The 23,483-nt window shown below is 36.6% G+C and overlaps 1 protein-coding gene and 1 long non-coding RNA gene across 2 annotated transcripts in view; one reads left to right on the top strand and one right to left on the bottom strand.

The window, feature by feature from the left end:
* The window catches only part of opcml (opioid binding protein/cell adhesion molecule-like), a 269,728-nt gene that overhangs the window by 174,997 nt on the left and 71,248 nt on the right, over positions 1-23,483 (bottom strand). The gene's annotated exons all lie outside the window — the stretch shown is intronic.
* On the top strand, positions 6,931-9,496 carry LOC308386878. Its single transcript, XR_013969865.1, has 4 exons — positions 6,931-7,068; positions 7,977-8,119; positions 8,822-8,986; positions 9,064-9,496. It is a non-coding gene; the product is annotated as an uncharacterized lncRNA (long non-coding RNA).

The raw sequence follows: 23,483 nt of genomic DNA, 5'->3' as shown, positions 1-23,483 counted from the left end.
AACAGCTTTCTTTTCTTTCCATGGAGTATGAACTGTTCAGGGAGAATGTGGAAAATGCACAATTTTGCATCGACTAACATGTTCTATTAACTTTAAATTAGGTCAAGAAGGTTTGCAATACCTTACATTCCCACATACAATGAAATATGGTTCCCTTCTCTTTACTGCACTTGATACAGACATATTGAGATTAAAACATTGTAGTTTTACAGGAGTAATATATGTTCTAAACAGCTATTTGTACTGTAAAATTATGCACCTTTTGTTAAGGGTTTGGGTTTGAGCCACAAGACAAGCCTTCAAGTTAATTATAGAGTTCTACAAGCTTCCGTGCTTGGACCAATTCTGTTGCCTAAGGGAAGCAATTATCTGGCTTCATGGATAGATTTGGGTGTCATCTGCATAGCAGTGAAAATGTATGCTATGCCTTCTAATAATACTGCCTAAGGGAAGCCTGTATAACACACCAATTACATAAACTACAGGAATGTCTTAAAGACACAAAGACATAAAGAGAAAAATGACCTCAAATGTTCTGCTTCTAAATTCAGATAAAATTGAGGTATCTCAGCCCTAAAAATCTTAGAAATATGGTATCTAACCAGATGCCTACTCTGGCATTACCTTGGCCTCCGGTAACACTGTGAGGAATCTTGGAGTATTTTTTTTTTTTTAACCAAGATATGTCCTTCAATGTGCATATTAAACAAATATGTAGGACTATCTATTTTTTGTGTGTTTGTGCAGTATCTCTCAAATTAGAAATATACTATCTCAGAGTGATCCTAAAGTACTATTTCATGTATTCATTACTTCTAGACTGGACTACTGTAATTCATTAGTGTCAGGATGTCCTAAAAACTCCCTGAAAAGCCTTCTCAATCCAAAATGTATTGTGTAATGTTCAAGATTACTGACAGGGACTAGAAAGAGAGAGCATATTTCTCTTATATTGGCATTTTTTTTTATTGGCTCCATGTTATATACAGAATCAAATTTGAAAACCTTCTCATCTCTCATCTCATCTCATCTGCAGATGACCGCCCCTCCCTGAGCCTGGTTCTGCCAGAGGTTTCTTCCTGGTAAAAGGGAGTTTTTCCTTCCCACTGTCGCCAAAGTGCTTGTTCATAGGGGGTCATATGATTGTTGGGTTTTTCTCTGTATCTATTATTGTACGATCTACTGTGCAATATAAAACGCCTTGAGGTGACTGTTGTGATTTGGCGCTATATAAATAAAATTGAATTAAATTGAATCATCACATACATGGTCTTGAATAATCAGACTCCATCTCATCTTAATGACATTATAATACCATATCACCCCAATAGAACTGTGGGGGTGTGGTTGGTGACCCGGGTGCAGGGGAGGACTGGAGCAGCAGATTGAGGGTATGGCGTCTGGGGAGGCTGGTTTTCGCAGCTGGTGAGCATCATCTAATCATGTATTCTCTTTTTTAGTAGCAATAGAGGGAGAGAGCACAGAGCCCTAAGAACTGCAAAGTGCAGGAGTGCGAGAGTGAAAGTGCAAAACAGTGAAACACTGTTAACAAAATAAAAGTTATCAGGAGCATCTGGGTCATGCTGGGTCTTTTGTCTCCACAAGAACACTTCCCATTCAGACTGCAGGTTTATTTGTGTTTCCTAGGCTGTTTAAAAGAAGAATGGGGAGCAGAACCTTTAGCTTCCAGATGTAGGGAACCAGCTCCCAGCTTGTATTTGGGGGACACATACCCTCTCTACTTTTAAGGTTAGGCTTAAGACATATCATCATCATCATCATCATCATCATTTATTTATTTATATAGCACTTTAAAAACACACCTGGTAGACCAAAGTGCTGTACAATACTAATATGCACATAGTAATAAAACCAGACATAGCAATAAAGTTAAAAAAACAATAAAAAATGAAAAAATAAATAAATAAAAATAAAATAAAATAAAATAAAAATGCCATATGCATAAAATAACCCTGAATTCTGCACTTCCAATGATGCACTGTTTCTTTTTCATTCACCTTATTCACTCTCTGTGTCTATACACCACTCTGCATTTAATCATTAGTTATTATTAATTTCTGACACTCTCATCCACAGTGTGTCTTTGTCCTTCCTTCACCCCCAACTGTTCACAGCAGATGGGTGCCCCTCCCTGAACCTTATTCTACTAAAGTTGAGTTTTTCCTTCCCACTGCAGCCAAAGCACTTACTGAAAGGGGGGCATATGATTGTTGGGCTTTGTTAGTGTTATTGAAGGATCTTTAGCTTTCAATATAAAGTGCACTGAGGAAACTGTTGTTGTAATTTGGTGCTGTATAAATAAAACTGAATTGAATTGAGTTGAACTTAGCCTCAAAACATTTGATATGTTAAACCATTCTTTTCTAACCTTCTCAAGATGGGGCTTATAATACTAAAGTGTTACAAAATCTTTCTGCCAGCTGTATCCATATATACATCTTGCCATAGAAAGGTCATACAGCCACACCATTTAACTTTTTTTTTATTCTCATTAAATGCCACCAAGTGGTTAGATTAGCATAGATGAAACTTTAATGACCCCCACGAGGGAAACTAATGGGGTGTCACTCTACAGTTTTGATAAAGTTGAATGGATTCATACCCTGGGGCACTGATAAAACCATCTGAGAACAGCAGGTTAGAAAGTTGCAATGCATTTTTCACATCCAGAAATAATTGAATTCAGTTCAGTTCAGTTGAACTGAATTGAACTGCTTTATACTGTAATAAGCATGAAATAAAAAATGTTAGTTGAAACATTTGGGAAATACCTTGAGGCAACCGTTATGAATTGGCACTATATAAATACAACTGAACTGAATTGAAATAAATACATCACTCTGCATTTAATTATGAGTTATTATTCATCTCTGGCTCTCTTACACAGCATGTATTTTGTTCCTCCCCTCATCCCCAACCAGTCGTGGCAAATGGCTGCTCCTCCTGGAGCATGGTTCTTCCTGTTGAAAAGGGAGTTTTCCTTCCCACTGTTGCCAAAGTGCTTGCTCATAGGGGGTCTGATAGTCTGATAGGTTTTCTCCGTATTATTGTAGGGTCTTTACCTTACAATACTAAGCACCTTGAAGTGACTGTTGTTGTGTTTTTGGTGCTACATAAATAAAAGTTAACTAAATTAAATTGAATATCACTTCCCACCACTAAACCCTCTATCACGTTTGCATCCTCTTCGAGGAGAAAGTGGCACTCTCACCATCGATGCTACTCACCTCTGCAAGAATCTGTGGCTTCATCAGTGTCTGATGCCAGGCATCCTAAATGTTCCCCTGGGGTAAGTGACATGGACTGTTCTCCTCATGCTCTCTCCCAAGTCAGAGAAAATTAAAACTAAGGCTCTTTCATGCGTTATGCCAGCTGAACTAGTCATACAATAGACTGTTTGGGTTCTTTGGCCAGTTAATTGTGGGACTGATTGTTATGTAGCCTTGCAGCCCTCTCTGAAACAGACTGTGGTGTTTGGAGGTTGGAGGGGATCCGTCGTTTGTGAGGTTCCAAGAGAATCTTAAATAAGAACAAACGCAGCCCCTGTACCTCTACAAAGTATATTATACTCAAGTTAAAGTCAAATTCAGCAATGAAGTTGCCTTTTTGGTATTTTCTCCATTGTTTGTCAGACTCGCATTTGAATTTAATTCTCATTGCCACACAGCCAGCTTTAACAACTACAGAGTTATGGATTAAACAATGAATAACACTATGAATAAGACTAGATAAGATTATGGAGAAATAATACATAAAAAATACTATATTTACCAGTATACTATTTAGCCAGAAAAAAGAGCAGGGTTGGGAGTTATTGACGTTTATTCTGTGGCTCATTTTATACCAGCTTCTGGTATACATAACTGTTTTTTAACTTATATTTGTGATATATATTTATGTGACTTGTTGTTGCATTGCTCTCTTACATTTGGGTGATATGTCTCTTCAGGTTTTTGGGTTATTTTTGAAGCACTTTCTATTACAGCTCGACAATAAAGGAGTAATAGTATGGTAACAATGGAGACAGGTCAATAACAGGTTATTTATATGTTATTAATGTGGTAATTTTTACATTATTACAATGCAATTACCAAATTAATAACCATGTAATAGCTAATTAATATCATGGTAGCAACAGTGGTTATAGTTGAGTAATATGAAATTTATGTAATTGGATAATAAGGGCCCAAAACTGGGGGCAACAATGTGGGAAGATAGCTTGGAAATGAAGTGGTAATAGTATGGTAGCAAGGAAGAAACAAGAATGTAATAATGGGGTAAATAGGGGTAAAGAACAAAGTTATTACCACTCAATTACCTGTGATAGTTTCTGTGTAATGAGCATGAAACAGAGCTGCAAAATGCAAAACTTTGTTTCTACCTAATAGCATATTAATAGCCTATTAAAGCAAACTCGCGTTATCACGGTTAACGCGTTAGTGCCGTCCAGCTCCACGCACGGGGTGATCCACAATAGCTCGCTAACGGATATTTGCCGCTTTAATGCGGTTATGGCTTTAACGTTATTTTAACAAAATGTACGCTGACAGCACTACTAATAATACTTAGAGTAGTTCTAAAAACTAAGGTTGCGTTAAAGTAAGAAAGTCATGAAATACCCTTATTATTTCCACCACCACCAGCAAATTTTGTAGTGGTTTATTTCTATTGATAAACATTAAATATTCCAATATGTTGTTTTGGGCAGAAAAGGAAAAAGATGAATTCATTATTTTACTTTATACACAAATTATAATGGTGCATTTTATCAATAGGACAGTCTGTATCTGTAAATTGTTGCTCAAGGAACTGCCAAATAAATTATGGTTGCTTTAGCATTGTTTTTCTTTTAAAACTTAACTATTTTCAGTATGCAAGCAGATGGCTTGCTACCTGCTGCAGGAGAGGTTGGATCTTTGGATGGTTAGGGGGTCAATCAATGATGAAGGCAGTGAAGAACGATGTTGTTGCGCCCCCCCACAACCCTGAATTGGACAAGCAGGAGAACATGGATGGCATCTTATTTTGTGTTCTGGACAGGACATCCATGTATAAAATATGCTGTGAAATAGGGTGCTCTATACTCCTGTGCAAATCTAATGTATTCATATGTATTACTCTTTTAAACCTAATTATTAAGATTTTACATAAGTGTTTCCAGTTCATTACAGACTTCCCGAAGCTTGTTTTAATCAGCTGCCATGACCATAGTATTATATTCCTGCTTATTACACAGAAACTACTACAAGTGTTTCCTACAGGAAACACTTTCATCTACAGGAAGCGCTACCTGAGGAAAGCGGGGAGGATCATCAAGGACTCCAGTCACCCCAGCCATAAACTGTTCAGACTGCTTCCATCGGGAAGGAGGTTCTGCAGCATCCGGTCCCGTACCAGCAGACTGAGAGACAGCTTCTTCCACCAGGCCATCAGACTGCTGAACACGTCATAGACACCTCAGCTTCACTACTGGAACTTCAACATTATGCACTCCACACTGTATATAAATGCCACTTGTTTTGCACATATTCAACTCTGTATATTTTATATATTTTATTATTATTATTATTATTATTTTATTTTTTTTTTTTTTTACTATTTAATTTGTAAAAATGTGTATACACACACACACACACACACACACACACACACACACACACACACACGTAGGAAAATATTTAGTATACACATCCAGAAATGCATACACTATTATATATTGTACATATATTTATTAGTTTCAGGTTGGCCATTCTTGTATTTTGCTCGTTTGTGTTGTTGGGTTTGCACATCTCTGTTGCTTGTGGGGCTCGCACACAAGAATTTCACTCGCATGTGCTGTGCCAGTGTGCCTGCACATGTGATGTGACAATAAAAGTGATTTGATTTGATTTGATTTTGATTTGGTAGTCATTACTATTCGTTAAGTGTGTTTTAAAAGGTTATTAATATGCTATTAAATAGAAACAGGCAGTTTTGCATTTTGCAGCTCTGTTTCCTGCTAATCACACAGAATCTACCACACACTCAGAAAAATTATGGTTCTTAAATGGTTCTTCAGATGTCTTCATGGTTCTTTAAAGAACCATCATACATCAAAGAACCTTTTTATTTTGTGGATGGTTCTTCAGCTATTACAAATGGTTCTTTAAAGAACAAAAGGTTCTTCATCCTTAGCAATCTAAGCTTGATGGTGTAAATGGCATAAATATGTATTCACTATAACGAGGCTGTGAATTATACTGTGTGTTTTCTTTGTGTGCATGTGTGTGCGAAGGGGGAGGGCAGGATACCTGGCAATTACCCTTTAAGAGAAGATGGTAGGAAACTGAATATTCAAAGAAAAATTAGAAATATTTGCTTAAAAATATACTGGTGGCAGGGGTGGGGGCCAAAGCCTATAGACCCTAACACCCCCCCCCCCCCCCCCCCCCCCCCCCCCAAACACACACGCACCCCTAACCCCGCTAACCCATTATGAATATGGTGAGTTAACAGACAGTAGACACAATACACACATTCAAATACTGTACTTTAGTTTTAAATTTTAATAAAGCATTACTATTTTCTACTCCAAGGCATTACTTTTGAGATTATTATATATTTTTGAAAATATAGCATAATGATAACACTAGTTATTGTAAACTTTACAAACCACCCAGCAGTATGTAAAGTCAAATTATAAGATACAAGTAAATAACAATTGCAGAACAGAATGTCAGTGTAATGAACACACTTCGTTTTGACAAAGCGCACTGCTTAGGTAAATGATCTGAGTAGTTGTTCATCACTGAGCAATTTGTTAATATGTGTTTCGAGCCAAATAAATGACAGGGAGAGAGAGAGTGACGTCAGAACACGTCATACTGTAACCTCCCGGGAGCAGACGGAGGGGGTCGGTCGTTGGGATGCGCATGCGCAGACAGAGTGCGCAAGCGGCGGGCCTTGACCTTTCGGGAAAAAAACTCACGGACGGTGACAGCGAAACGGATAACAGTCTTCAGTACCTGCTGGACTTTGAAGCTGTGGATTCTGGGACTGTTAGAAAAGGTAAAACATTTTCATTAAAACCTTATTACGGTTTTGTTTTTGTTACTCGTCATTGTAGCTTGCTGTTGATGTTGTGCTAACAGTAGCGATTAGCTAGATACGTTAGCCGTTGACGTCAGCGCAATTTAGTATCCAACTGTTTTCTTAACAAAACCACTGTTATAATTAAGTGAAGGTGCTCTTAGCTAATTTGAACCTTTGGCTTCTAAAATACGTGGTTCAATTGCATGCTGCGTACACAACCTAATGTCAGCTAGACTGAAATTAAAATTTAATATATTGTTAAAGTCACTAAAATGGCGCCTGAAGCCTGTTGTGACGTGAGCTCTGTGTCTGCTCTAGAAACTGAAATTCTGTAGATCTGAGCCGTACATTAAATACTCACATGAACCTGTACTTTTAATTCTGCATGAGCTGTATAAAATACAGCTATGCATAAGAGTTTTGAATGAATAATTAGATTAAATGACTCTTTATTGTCTAATCGAATTATATAGAAATGAATAGAAATGTGACATGAGAAGGTGTGTCTTTGACTGTTCCTGCATAACTTAGTTTTGGACTAGTTGACAAGTTATGCTCCGGTCATTTGATGTTTCCAAGATAGATGTTCTTTTGTAATATAGTTAATTTTTTTTTATATTTCATTTATCCACCATCATACATACAAGCTAAGAAGAGGTCGTTATACTAACAAGAGGTATCAACGCTGGGCCAAAGTTCAGCACATGGTTAAAGTTTGTAATCCAGCCAGGGTGTAAATATCACTCAGCAGCCAGAGCTGAAGCAGGCACCATCAACACATAAATCTACTCTACCCGGCTTAAATCACAAGAGCACCTCTGACCAAAAAGCTGTAGATTTTAATTGTTTGCACAAATTAATCCAGATTCACATTGTGTTCACAGCTCCAACAAAATGAGGAAGAGGAGGGGGAGAAACACAATTAGGTTGAATTGCAATTGGATGGAAGGCGAGGACAAGGAGAAGGAAGCTTAGGATGAGCAGGAAGAGAAGCAGCATCTGTAGGGATCCCTATGATGTCATTGAGGTTTGTTTCATTAATATGGTCCTCTCACAAAGAACGATGACTTGTTTTAGTTCACCTACTTCCTGTATTTAATAGTGATGTGCAAAATGTTGTGGAAAAACCATGGAGCAGGCACGTATAGTGCATCTGCAGGTAAATGAACATCAAATCTCTAAGACAGACTGAAATCTGTATATTTATCACCTTTATGATAAAACCCATGTCAGCCATTGGTTTATGGACTTTGTATTTTGAAGCCTCAACATTTGCTTTATTGCTGTTGCTATGTTGGAACCCTATTAGGATGAGGGCTCAGAATCTGGAGTCATGCACACTATTGTTTCATTTAGTGTGTATCCATAAGATTCGTACAGCAGATGCAAGTTGTGCCTTGAAAACAGGAAAGTCGTCTGCATAGAGGAGAACTGTAATAGCAGGCTTGTACAAAGTGAGGCTTTGTGCACTCGTTTTACTTCTGTCACCCTGTTTTGATGCAGAATTCACTTGAAATCAGGCAAGAACTGGACTTATTTTTTATAATGTGTTCTTGTGAATTGATTGTGTATCGCATATGTTTGATTTGACTTTCTGCAAGACAACAGTCCTCCGCTGGCCAAAAAAGTTTTCCAAATACCTCCACGTGATCTAGCCTGGATTTAGAAAAGAATAGCAAAAAAAATCTGCACCTCCTGCTCCAGATGCAATTTGTGTTTCTGTGTTCAGAGGCAGCGGTGAGAGGGGAGACCTCGGATCATCCAGCTGGAGAGCCTGACCAGGACGAGTCGAACATTAACTCAGCTCTTCCAGGGCACCCTGCAGACTCGGCTGTTGGCATCGACGAGGGATGACGTGAACGCCAAACTGCAGTCCATCACAGGTCAATTGCAGGTATGCGAGTCAGACCTTCTGAGGAGGGTTTCACTTTTCTCTCTTCTTTATAATTGACTCTTTTCTCTCTCTTTCAGCTCCTTGTCTCAGAGTGGGAGGGATTTGAAGCACAAAGGGAGGAACTTGTCATTTGGTTGGCTGATATGGATGTCCACTTGAGTGAGGTTGACCAGCTGACAGGAAACACCAGTGAAAAACTGCAGGTGTGGGCTTGTTTTGATATGACATATGTTTGATATGAAACATACGTCAGAGACATTATCCTAAACTGGACTAACAAAGGACCATGAGTACAACATGAAACGTACATTACATAGCGTAAGGCTGAAGTTCATTGATCATTGTAATCATAAACTTGTTGTTGAAATATTTTTACTGAACATGCAAACATCTGCTGATGAAATTGTGTTGATTTATTGGTCTGTTATGAAGCTATTGCTATTTCTAATGTGTTTTATCACTTTCTGATGTTTTATTAATTAAACAATACATGTATTATTTGTTGTGTTATCTGTGTATATATATATATATATATATATATATATATATATATATATATATATATATATATATATATAGTATAGCAAATATGTTTAAATATTACTGTTTAAAACACTAATATGTGACATGTATTAGTAGTGATGTTGTGCTGAGGGTTAAAATGCCTTTTTGTCTTTTGGTAACTACAAAATGACAATAAACCATTAATATATGTCTATGCTGTGCTTGTATTTATTTTACCCTACTCAAATTCAATTTATGATGCATTTTATTTTGAAAGATTTAAAATGGTTTTTTAAAGAACCACTCAAAAAAGGTTCTTTAAAATGGTTCTTTTAAAGAACCATTTGAAGGACCTTTTTAAAAATGATTCTTTAAAGAACCATTTTTAAAAAGGTTCTTTGAAAAATCATTAAAGGTGCCCCAAAGAACCATTTCTTGATGGTTCTTTGGAGCACCTTTAAAGGTTCTTCAATGAACCACTGAAAGAAATGGTTCTTCAAAGAACCATTGTTTGAAAGGTTCTTTGTGGCACCAAAAAAGGTTCTTCTATGGCATCAGAGAGAAAGAACCACTTTTGGTTCCAGTTAGCACCTTTATTTTTCTGAGTGCAGTTGTTTCCAGATAATAGTCACACACTTTTTAAGTTTGCTTTAACAGGTTTTTCATATGTTATTAAATATCATCCATGATAATTTCTTACTTTATAGCCATTTTATAATAAAAAATTCTCCCTTCCAAATAACCTAGTGGCAGGCAATGTTTATATTAATTTGTTGCTGTCCTTGCACCATGTGTCTCTACCTGTTCAGTAGTACCCAGACTCAGAAATAAATAAACTGAATGATTTAGTATTCAGTGTTAACAAGTAAAATGTAGTGATAGTCTGTTGTATATTGAAAATAAGAGATCCTAAATCCCAGCTGCTTTTCTGTTCCACTGCCATTATTCTATCTGTGTTAAAATGCTAAGCAGGAGTGACAGAGGCATCAATTTGTGTTCATTCCAATCATCCCAGCCACTGGAAACTCACATTTGGTCATCTTTCAATTAATTACCCAATGCCAATTTTAGACATTCCCCAAGCCACATGCCGGTGTAACCTTTACAAATGCTGTGTCCCAGTAATGGTTTATTACTCTGCTGGAGAAAATAAAATGAAACAGATGCAATAGTAATCTGATCTATATAAATCTTTGATATCAGATTATAATTTAAATAATGACACACAGAAACAGGAGAACTCACAATGTTGCAAACATTCAGTAACTGCCATTCAAGCTCAAACTGGAAAAAAATTGAAATCAAATAAATATGTACTGGCAAGTACATATTGTAAATATCTTCTGGTTTAGCTACATTTACACAATAAAACCTCATCCACTACATTTATTTTAATTCAACTTATGTGACTTTTATATGAAACCAACCTGGTGTTAGTGGTGACCTTTTTTCCTCTCTTAAATATGTAGCCTCACTGAGATGCGCTTTCATTTGTTCTTAATCTATATCTGCTGTAGATAAATAATATAAAAGCATTTATTCAATAAATAAACCCAAAACCCCACTGCACTAATGATGTTAGTTTCATTTTGGTATTTCCTGTTTCTGTCCTGTATTCAGCTCGTTTGTTTTTTCTGTTGAGGTGCTTAAATATTGTTTTCATGTATTTAACATTTATCTTTATTTTGTGTTAACTGCTGTGTTTATTGTTTGAATAACCTATAACATAAAGTTCCATAAATGGATCAAATCCGTTCTATATCCACAGCTTGTTGATCCACTAAGTTAGTGGACTAAGATCTTTCCTAGTCTGTTTATAACCAGACCAAAAGCTTTCTGCCTAACCACTCTTGAGGAATTAAAGTAGGCCTAAAGTAAAGAAGGAGTGAGGCTGTGCGTTGAGCTTCCTACTTCAGCAAAGTAAAATGTGCTGTTTTTCCGTTACCAGTCCATCTCTATTCCATCTTTTTATAGTTTGAAAGGTTCCCACAACTTGAAAACTTTGACAGACACCAATACCTTAACAGAACCACCACCATTCTTTGGGATCCTACAGTAATTATTATTTATTTATTTTTGTTGTGCAATTTAAATATGCATATAACGTCTATTTTTCTGTATATGTCTTATATGTCTTTATGAATATTATAAATATGGGTGAGTGGTTTTTATACTTTTTTATGTTTTTTGTGTTTTATTTATGATTCCCTCAGTTCTTATTTCTTTACATTTTATTATTTCATGCTTTCTTGTCATTGTCAGTCATAACACACATATGATCTTTTTCTTAGTATTTAGACCATATGAAACTCCCTGAATAGGATCCAGTAACCATCCAGTAACCATATGAAGAGTTGGACAGCACCAGATCCTGACATGGTTCATGCCTACTGGCTAAAAAAAGCTAACTGCACTCCATGAGTGTCTGGCAGCACAAATGAACCAGATGCTAAAGGGTGACACACACCCAGAATGGCTAACTGAAGGCACGACAGTCCTAAACCTCAAGAACGTCCAACTACTGACCAATAACATGCCTCATGGAAACTCTTGTCATAGCAGCTCAGATGAACTGGCACATGGTCCAATACATCAAGGAAAAGCCTAGAAAGGAATCAGCAAGGACAAAACACCAGCTACTGGTACACTGAAAAAAATGCAATAGGGTGGTTGTTGAATTTGCATAGAATTACTTCATATATCCAGCATGACTAATTTAAATTTCACATCTAAACATATTTTTGTCTTTTAATTTTCACATATTCTTTTAGAATATTCATTCTTTTAGAACAAATCATGTTGAAAAGAAACAAGTTAGTTGTGTTTTATCCTCAAGCTCCGCCCCCTGGAAAGGAAAAATCGGCTGCACTGTCCGCCATTTTTTTCTCTCGCTTTGGAAAATCTACTACCATCTGGAGTTTTAAACTTGAAGGTAAATAAGATTTTAAAGCTAATACACCAGTGAGAAAGAGTGTAGACCCTTTATATATGTGGAATTTTACTGGGGTGTTGTTATTTTACAGGTATGTGGGCTATTTATCGAAAACCATGAAAGGCCAATGTTAGGCTCCAGTTAGCTAATGGTAACCGAAATTATGCGATAAGCAAATTAGTAATTAACATATATAATGTGAGTTAATATTGTTTTCTATATTCTTTCAGTCTAAATTAACAGACTATTACAAACTTGCATCGGTGTCTGTAGTAAGTGGTGGTACCTGCAGTGTCTTAACCATTAAACAAGCTAATGTAGGGCCGGGATATGACTAGTTTGTTGAAACATGTCTGCTGCCAATGTGACTGCTCACACACGGTAACATTACCAGCACATAGCCACAGCCGCTATAAACATGCTGAAAGGTCAATCTAGCTTCTGTAGTCAGCAGCTGGAAGACTCAACACAGACCCAAGATTCAGTGTAACGGTTATCTAAATGTTGTGTGTCCTGTTTGTAAGCCCAGAAAAATAAATTAAATAAAATGACGACCTTGAGCTTCAAGCTAATGTAAGCGTAATGCTATAGCATAAAGCGACTAATGCAATGATGAGGTTGTTAAATTAGTAAAAATACAGTAAATATATCCAACATGAATCATTTGTCATGGTCCTGGGTCGGTGACCCAGCGCTTTTAGTTCGTTATCATTTTCTTGATGATGATTGTTTAAGTTCTATGTGTTATATTCAGTCTGCCTCTGAGTCCGCGTCTGTATCTGTCTGTCTATGGTGTCACCCCATCTGTTTGTGAATCTGTCTGTTTAGTTCAATGTCTTGTCTGGTTCCATGTGTCTGAGTTTCCTGTTTTATTGTGAAGGTCTGTGTCATATGTGAGTGTGCTCAGTTTACGTTTCCCCTGTCCCGTCAGCTCAGATTCCTCCCAGCTGTGTTGCCATCCTGTCTCTCATCCCCTGATTACTGGTGTCTGTATTTAAGCCCTGTGTGTTCTTCTGCCTGTTGCCGGTTCGTCTGTGTTCCTCCGTGTCAGTCTGTGTTACTCGGTGTCCAGCTCGTCTCTCTGCCTCTCATCCCCTTTTGTATCATCTCAGGTTTGTCATTTAGCTTTCCCAGTTCAGGTCTTTAGTTTTGTCTTCCCTCTTGCCTGTTTGCCTTCTCACCCCTGTATAAATAAACTCACCGGCATCTTATCCACTGCCTGCATCTTGGGTCCTTCTTCTAACTCCACACGGCTCGCCTCGGCAGCCGTGACATCATTTATCTTTTTGGTCTAAACATAATTAAGTCTCACGCCTTTCACTTGTTTTAGAAGGATGTTCAGTTTATCAAAATAACAGAAAATAGTTATGTTTTCTGTTGAAACTCCACCCCCAAGGTGTGTTCTGCGAGGGAAAATTCACTGTGGCAGTCCGCCATTTTTTGTCTTCGCTTCGTTTACATTTGGCGCTGAGCTTTACTTTGTCGAGGTAAACTGAAAACTACATGTTTGAGAGGAAACGAAGAGAACATCCATTATATGGGGAAGTTTTTCTCATGAATTGCTGTTGAGCAACATAATGGAAAAAACAAGTAATTCCTTAAGTTAACTAATGATAATGCTAGCTTAAGCTGCGGGACAATATTATGTGCATTAGCTTTTTTTCAGTGTGTGCCCAATCACATTCGCTTGTTTTTTCTCAGTGAATACAGACTAACAAACTTGTGTCCATTTAGTTAACTGGTTGTACCTAAAATGTTTTAGTTAAACAGTTAAATAAGCTAGTTTGCCATGGTGTGTGTGTGTGTGTGTGTGTGTGTGTGTGTGTGTGTGTGTGTGTGTGTGTGTGTGTGTGTGTGTGTGTGTGTGTTGGGGGGGGGTGAAGATTTGCATATGTTATGTCACATTCTGTAAGGTAAATTTTCTGGAAAGGTCAAATTAACAAATTTAACTAAGTATTAATGAAAGACCTTGATGTGTATATGACAATAATAGATGTAGTTTCTGGGTCATTTGGCAGAACTGCAAAATGGCCAGAAGGAGGCAACTGCTGTGGTTGCAAACAGGCTTTGGCTGGTATGGAAGTAAGGGCAACTATGGAACTGCTCAGCAACATGGGACCCATAGCTAATAAATAGTAATATGACAAAAAATAACAACTTTGTGTGGATGTAACCTTGTGAGATTTGAGATTTGACAGCATTTTTTGACAACTTCTCTTTTTAGATAAATGCAGAGTTTAAGCGTATTACCGCCATGCCACTGCAGTCCAGATTACTCTCGCAGATAGATGTGCTATCTGACAAACTAATAAAGGTCTTCAAAAGGCGAGGAGGACAAATAGGAAGAAGACTGCAGAACATTCTGGAGCCCACGGCCCAGGTAAGAAAAAAAATAATTTGTGTATACACTTTAGGGGAAATAATAATTTTAACAAAATGCTGCTTGTCACTCTATGCCAGGAGTATGTTGAAAATCACCGGGGATTTTCACAATTTACCATGGGTGCGTTTTTTTTTTTTTTTTTTCTTTTACCTGCATTAGAACTATGTGTGGAGTTCATAGTTGAACACCTCTCTATGCTCTGACAGTATTCTGCTTCTTTGCATGGAGATTTCACTTCAGAAATGCATTACCTTTTTAAGCATTCTGAGGACTCAAATCACATGCTGTAATGAATCCATTTTTGTTCACCTAATGTGTTAGTGTTAACATTTTTTGGAATAGTGACACAGATTAAAATAAGATTTGGTATAATGTTCTTTGACCAGTGTTCTGTTTAATTAGATTTTGGAATTCTGCATTTTCTAGGCCACAGATGAAGCCATTATCCAACGATCTAATAAGGAAACAACCATGGGAATTTACATCATAAAGTCAAGAGATGCCAATGGCAGTCCTGAGGACATCGGGATAGTCCTTGAAGGCCAGAGAGTCTGGCAGGATTTAGATTACTATACCCTAGCAGCTGCAATGCTGTTTGGACTAATGTACACTTTGAACCTCACCTACCCACTGGAAAAGTATACCTTCGAGGTATTATAGAAACTGGTTATGGAGCTCAAATGGAACAGCCTTTCAAAGAAGGCCCAGGTTTTCAGGACCAGACTGTACGATTGAACAGTTTTCCAGTTATGATGTGGGAACAACATGTTTACCTCTTCGAATATGTACCATCCTTTCTTTTAAGCCAGCACTGGTAAAGTTGCAGTACATAGTGAAACTTATTTTTCTGGCACTTTTCAACTTGGGGCCTTTATTACTGCAGTTTTCACTTTTCAAGCCATGGCTCTTTTAAAAAAAAAAATTCTAACTTTGAATGTCCATTTTTCTCAATGGAAATGGTGCCTTGCACCAATTTCTCCAGTTTGCAATTTTTTTCCCAAGGTGCACCACTACAAACAGACATCGTGTAGTATTAGTGGTTGTGATGTTTAGTGATAGAAGCAAGCCAATACTAATCAGTTTAGGTCTCTTGGTTGTGTGCCTGTGGGTTATAATGTTATTTTAAGTCTCTTCTTTGTGTCATTTTAATAATTACACCCCTGTTGCCATATTACCTTATGGCTCTTACATTTAAAAAACTATTTTTTACATAAGCGCGATGTCATAAGGCCCCACAATGTTGAATTCAGGTTACAGCAGATAACTTTGAGGAATGTTGTGGAATGTTTTTCAAGAGATGCATTGTACAAATATGACTCATGTATATTTTGGAAGCCTGAATTGAAAGTCCATTGTTACAACTGTGTAGTATTTTCAAAAATACAGGTCATTTTTCAAAAATGTTTTGCTTATTTCTTTGATTGAGAGAAAGTGTACAGTGCATATGTCTGTGAAGGTTCTCAGTCATCCAGGTCATCGTAGTCAAAGGCGCTTGCAAAGAAAAGCGTCTGGACTTCTTCAAGCAACTTAAAGAAGTCCAGACGCTTTTCTTTGCAAGCGCCTTTGACTTTACAGTGCATACAGTAAGATCAGCCTTAATTTAGTTTTATTTATTGAACACTCAATTATATATTAGATTATATATTATATATTAGAAATTTGTTATAAAATAAAATAAGCTTACCATAAAATAATCTTGTCAATATAACACAGAGTAGTCCAATACAATTAACACAAAAAGTTCATGTCTGATAAACAAGTGGTTTCTATAAATATTTGACCGGAATGAAAAACATAACAACAACATAAAAAAGTCATGTTCGTGTTACCAGAAAAATGTGTGCAGGTATAACATAAAAAACTAAAGTTAACCAAACATAACTTAATTTCGTGCAACCGCTTAGAATAATTTTTTATGTTTGTCCCACTGATTATTTTTTTCAGTGTAGATACAGTCACCCAAAATTATAAGACCAGACTCACCAGCCTGTGCACTGCTTGGATTCACTACAAAAAAGCCTGTGACTCAGTGCCCCACACATGGATCTTGGAATGCCTAGAACTGTACAAGATCAACAGGACCTTAAGAGCTTTAAGGTCAGCATAAATCTCTGGAAGAATTTTGTGTATATATCATATTGAATGATTCTGTAAATCCGTTTTTAAAAGAAAATCTACACATTTGTAATTACAATTTTGCTTTTTATATATATATATATGCTTGTCATTACAGCAAGTGTGAACCTGCCTTGCCTTTATCTTTGTTTGCAGCAAGCACTCTCTTAACAAGACAGTTTATTTATCACACTTTGCTTGCCACAGTAGACTTTGCATAAACTTCTAGCCCAGCACGACAGCCGACAAGCAGAGGATTGACTTGTGGGTAGGGTGTAGGACTGAGATAAACTACCATATCTTCATTTCACTGTCAATGATGAGAAGCAGAAAGAACCTTTGACTGAAAACATACAGGTGTTGACAGATGATTATGGCGCTTCCTTAGTGAAAAAGGATTATTTGCCACATCACAGAACATCTAGAAGTGGTGAGACTTCTGCAAGATATTTGATTTGTCTAAATGGCTCACAAATACCTGTCAGTCACAACAACTGAGTGAAATCGCAGGTGGGCTAGAATGTGGTGAGACAGCTGGTGACACATTTCAGAACACATTGAGGGTTTGCACTCTGTTAGTTTGTGGATAATGAAAAGGGGGGGAAAACTATCCTTTTCAGCATCTACACGCAGCTGTTTTTAGATAATTATATAGTAAGATTATAGTCTGCTGGGAGAACTGGACATCAGAGGAGCTCAGTTCACAGTGTGACATAAAGAATTCTACAAAAATGCAATAATTTAAAAGACAAGAAGATGAAATGTAATAACATTTCTCCTTTTTTTTCTAGTCAATATCTGCCACCCAGATTTAGCATGCTGTGTACCTTTCTCAGGTGTTACATTATACTGCAGCACACCCAACATTTTTAAAAACATTTTCTCCTTCATATTTTTGAGGTCATTGTTACTTTTACCACTGCGGTCTACAGTTCTGATCCTGGGAGGAATCTCAGTATTCTCATTCTCAGAGATCAGAAAGAGAAGAATGTGGGACATGTGACTTTGATTCACTTTCACAACTAAGACTTGCCTTTGTTTGGCCTATTTTCTTGTACAAGGATTTTGCTCAGTGCTAAATTTGGTTGAAAAATTATTTTAAGCTGTCATGTGGCCATTTATTTAGGGATTATATTTACAGGTCCTGAAATCACAAAAAAACATAACCTGTAATGATAATGATACTGCATTTCTCTCTCTCATTCATAAGCTTTCTGCATGTTCCAATGGAAAGAAAAAACAAATGCAGGAACAAAAAGTGTACATGTGACGTGAATCTTTATTACACGTTCTGCTATTGTTTCGTCATTGTAAGTCAATGATGAGGCACATACTTGTGTTACTGTCGGGATCCTATCCTTTGTTTTGAGTTTTATGTTTTGTTTAATGTTGTATTCTTTACTTAGTTGTTCTTTGTTCTTTAGAGTTTAATATTAGCTACCTTTAGCTCCTGTTTTGTTTTCCATGACTTTATTTTGACCTGAGATTGTGCTTTCTTAATTTGTAATAATAGTTAACAAGAAAAAACCTTTAAGTGGATTAATGATAAGTCTCCATTTATTACATTAATTGCCCCCCCCCCCCCCCCCCCCCGTTTCATTACTTTCTGTTTTATTTTGCTAGTCTCTTGTTTCATGTGTGTTGAATATAAATTTGCTTTTCTGATTTTATAATCATTTTTAGACAAAGTCAAGTTCTGTAAAACAAGTATCTGTTAAGCTGTTTACTTACCTATCTAGAACTGGTTTTAAATATCACTCTGTGTCTGAACTGGGGTTTTTTTTGTTGCTTTTTATCCTTTCTTTTTCTCTTAGCTGTTTCATCAAAACATTAAAACTTAATCAAAAGATAATAGCAATCACAGCAACTATAGATAAAAATCAGAAGTCAATATACATCTATCCATTCTCTGTTGCTTATCCTTTTTCAGGGTCAGATGTAGACAGAATGCCATCTTCTTTACTTCAACCGTCATCTCCTTCATTGAAATCAAAATATGCAAAAAAACCCAAAAACTAATTTACTCCCCAGATTAGACATGTGACTCTCCCATCTCCAGACAGGTGACAACAACAGCAGCTCATTATAAGCTTGCATTATGCCAACTAATGTGAGGTTTCTGGAAACCTAAGTCATGAGGTCATGAGGTGCATGAATACCTATGGGGCATGAGTCTGAGTCTAACAATGTTAGATCCACTTGAAATAAACTTTCATTAAGATTGGCTAACAGAGACTAACGCAGGTAAAATTTCAAATAATAACAATAAGAATACAAATAAATAATGATAATTTAACAAAATACTAAATTATAAACCATCTTATTCTCCCATGTATTGAAGGTGACGTTATGATAAGTCAGTTAACTCACACAATTGGCATTTTTGTCAGCTTTCCTTCATGCCTTCAAAGAGATAACATTTTATTAATAATGAAAACAAAGCACAGTTTTACCACTGATCTACTGTACAGTGCTCTTCCTCTCACACCACTGATTTATCTGCAGCAGCTGTGCTACTTTTATTTTTTATTACTCATTTATGGTCTGTGTGTCAGCTGCAGGGGAGGGGTGGAATGGCAGGTTCAGGGGGCAGTGCCAGGGGAGGCTGGTCAGGACACATCTGGCAGTAATTGTGTGATTTTGCCTCTTCTATTTCAGTAGACACCAGGACCTATGTGCTGAGCTGTAAGCAGGAATCAGGAGCCTGGCTTAAAAGCCAGAAAGCGTCAGGCTACAAGAATTATCGCTTGCGTGTGCACTGAGTGTAAAGAGTCGAATCACTTTGGGTGACTTTGGGTCCTTCATCCTCCACCCTCTTTATATTTTTCTGATAGTAGGTTATACTTCATTTGTAAAGTCAGCCACTCAGTTATATTAGCGTGATTGGTCAGATATTGTCAATGCCACCCCTTACATATGAAAAACCCTGGGTTAACTGAGAAATTTGTTCTACTACCAGTCCTGACCACTTACCTGCTGCACTGAACCAGAGTTAGCGTAAGGCTAATTTCCATCTGAAGTCTGTTGCGTGCATAAAATAGCAAAAATGTTTGAGAAAAAGTAAATTGCAAAGCGAACAAACAATATCAATACACTCATAAGCGCGACACAAGGAAAAAACAGACATCAGTTTATATTAGTCTGAGTCTTTCGCCAAATATTTCAGTCTGTTTTTAAAGCTGGTCAAAGAGCTGGAGTTCTTAATGGCATCAGGCAGGGCATTCCATTGAGCTGAAGCTTTCAGTGAGAATGAGTGCCAAAAAGGTACAGTATCATCTTTAGTTAAAGATATCCTTTTAGATTTTATAGATTCTCCTGGGTAAAAGTTAATCAAATGAAGTGGCAGGAGGTATGACAGACAATTTAAAATCTTAAACAACAAATATGCATTGGAAAATAATTATAAATTTGATACCTGCATTAACACTGTCACCTGGATTAGGAATATTTCTAATTTCTAATTACTGATTAGTTCCTTTAACACTATCCCTAACCCTAAGTGTCAGGGATAAAATTCAGTCTAAAATATCAGATATATGTCAGGAGTAGTGTCGTGGATGAGAGAAGGAGGACCCAAATGCTGGACTCACAGGTAGGTAGGTGAAGGTGGGCGTTTATTGCCGATGGAGTGAACAAACAGAACCGAGGTAGGAAATGGCTGGCTGGACGGCTGACTGAATGAACAAAAGACTAACTGGATGGCTGGCTGACTGAACGCAGGCGGAAACGACAACATAACATCACACGAACATCAATGACACAACAAGGGCTGAAGGGAAGAGAGGGCTTAAATACATAGACTGATGAGGATGATAATGAGAGACCGGTGAGTACACCGCTGAAAATAATCTGGCTAATGACACGAGACGAGCTGACACAGGAAAAGCAGGAAGTGAGAACATGGAAGTGGCAAAATAAACTGAACATGAACAAAACTGAAAACACTGGGTCACCGACCCAGGAACTCTGACAATATAAAATGTTTTCATGTCTAAAGATTAATACACATCATACACATAATACACATTTATTTTATACTAAATTTGGGTTTTCAGTTTAGTTTCAGTTAGTTTTAGGATTTATGAAATACATAAGAGCTTTTACCGTACAATACTCTGAAGACAGTTGAATCATAGTCAAGTTCAAATTTGAACTATATAAATTGAAAGATTTTCTTTAAAATATAAAATATTGTTCTGTTTTTTTATTTTATCTTATTATTCTCATTTATTAAATAAATTTTTCACACTTTAGTTTTTAGCTCAGTTTTAGTTGACTAGAATAACCTTGATTAACACTAAGCCATTTCAAATCATTCATATTTGTACATTTGTGTAGTACTGAAAGACACATTTAATATCAGTCCAGTTGAAGATTATAATTTTATGTAGTAACTTCTCTTCCCTCACTCCCTTCGACAGACAGATTTGCACAAAGGTTTAACAAGACACAGACCTCAATCAGACAGTGGGCCAACATCAGTAATGAAAGCTGCACCAAGAGTGTGATGTTTAAAGTACAGTATTCATTTATTCAGTCCCTCTTTTCTTTCCTTTAATCTGCTTTGAGCTAAGATATATTTCACATTTCAGACATTTCAAAATTTGGCATATTTGTATTCTTTGTGATAACAAAGCAGCAATCAGTACAACAATACAGCAAGCTCTCATGAGGTTTTTGTTTGCTTGTTGTTGTTAAATGTCACAGTCTTTCTGTAAAACCTTAATGTATGAATATGTATTTTACTATAAATCAAAACACAAAACTCGTATATTGTCCTTTAATAAATACATGATATTCTGCACCTACAGTGTATTTTAAGGTTTAATCTTTTTTGTGCCATGTTTAATATATATAAAATATTACTAAATGTTATTTCTGTACTAAATCAATGTTTCAGTATTGAAACATTTGTGGTATAGGTTATAGTATGGGATTGTCATGATGCTTGAATTTCAAACTAAATACCAACACCCAGGAAAGTCCTTAATACCCTACACCTTTTTTGATACCATAAGTAAAATTTTGAGAAGTAATGGTGAACAAGTAATTTGAAAAAATAAGTTGCTAATTTTTTTTAATAAACTTTCCCAATTCTAAGGAATAAATAACAAAAACAACAAAATATATATTTAAGACTTAGAGTTTAGGGTTTTTGTTTCTTGAGATCATTTCATTAAAGATCTTAAACGTTACAAATAATGACATAGTACAACAGCACAATATCTGACAAATGTAAATACTTTAATTGTTGTACAAGAAGAGCCTTGTGAAAAAGTTAAAAAATAATCTTTGGATAGTATGTGGTATTAGTAAAAAAAAAAAAAAGAGTGCTCACTATGAAACAACTGACTGCATTTTAAAAGTAACCTGTGAACTGGCTACAACCCAGTTAGAAAAACATTTTAACAAATCATTTTAGAGTAGAGAATTTCTCATCTTGTCCACATCTGCAGCCTCTCTCTTATCCAGCATTCATACTGCTCTTCCTCAATCTGCAGCTCTTCACCTCCTCAGCTCTGCTCCTCACCCTGAGACTCGCTACTATGATCTGAACTTTTGGATATAATTCTGGACTTTCTACTCAGTTCGGCTACAGTTCAGCTTTACTACACTGTACAGGCAGCATCCTGCCCAGTTCTCCACATGTTCCTAATCTGCTCTGTGACGGCTCAACATTCCATTCATGACCCATAATTATTCATCTTTTATCTAACTACAGACAGTTACCGTGGCTATCGGGTGATTGCTAATAATTTAAGAGCTAATATCAATTTGTGTACCAGTCAAATTTAAATTTACGATCACTATTAAATATTAAATATTCAGTGTTGTAAATTCTTCCTAAACTGTTGTTCGCTGGTATGAACATTAACTATTTCAACTATTTCTGAGGGGGTTTGTGTAGGGAGGAGCTGTGTGCCTGCCAGCAGTGCAGCTCTGTCAAGTGTGTGTGTGCGAGTGAATGAGGCCAAGACGGCACTGTGTAAATAAATACTGTTGCAAATGACTATTTATTTTTATAATAATTTTTAGCTTCTAGTTATATTAAGTATTAATTTTTTTGACAACCCAATTGTATTAGCCTACCCACTGAAAGTTAAAACTGTGACATTTTAACATCTAACTGGTATATTTCTTTTTTTGTTCATGTAATGTTTAAAGATTATTACCCTGGATAGGAATACTTCCTGCATTTTAAAGCATTAGATCACAGTTTGGATTAGATAGAAGAAAGATCAATGCATGGCATATGAATATCGCATAGAAAGCAGTAGGATGTGGCATGGTACACCTTTTCATTGGTGTACCATGCCACATCCTAATGCCTCCCTAGTAGGATCGCATAGACAAAAAAGAAAAAGAAAAAAACAATAGCAGAGCAGAGACTCGCTAATCCCCCTCTGTATGGATCCTTCAAAGAGAGGTAGAAAATAAGCAAAGCAATGCTAAGCAATGTGATGATGAGATTATTTTTAAAAATATATATATATTTCAGATTAGACTAGTTCATATCGTAAAAAAGAAGTATCACAAACAATCTTGTAAGTCTTGTAAGTCTG

This window comes from Rhamphochromis sp. 'chilingali' (genome assembly GCF_963969265.1).
Source record: "Rhamphochromis sp. 'chilingali' genome assembly, chromosome: 19".
Taxonomy (NCBI): Eukaryota; Metazoa; Chordata; class Actinopteri; order Cichliformes; family Cichlidae; genus Rhamphochromis; species Rhamphochromis sp. 'chilingali'.
The sequence above is the reverse complement of the archived record's forward strand: the minus strand, read 5'-3'. Positions and strand labels throughout refer to the sequence as shown.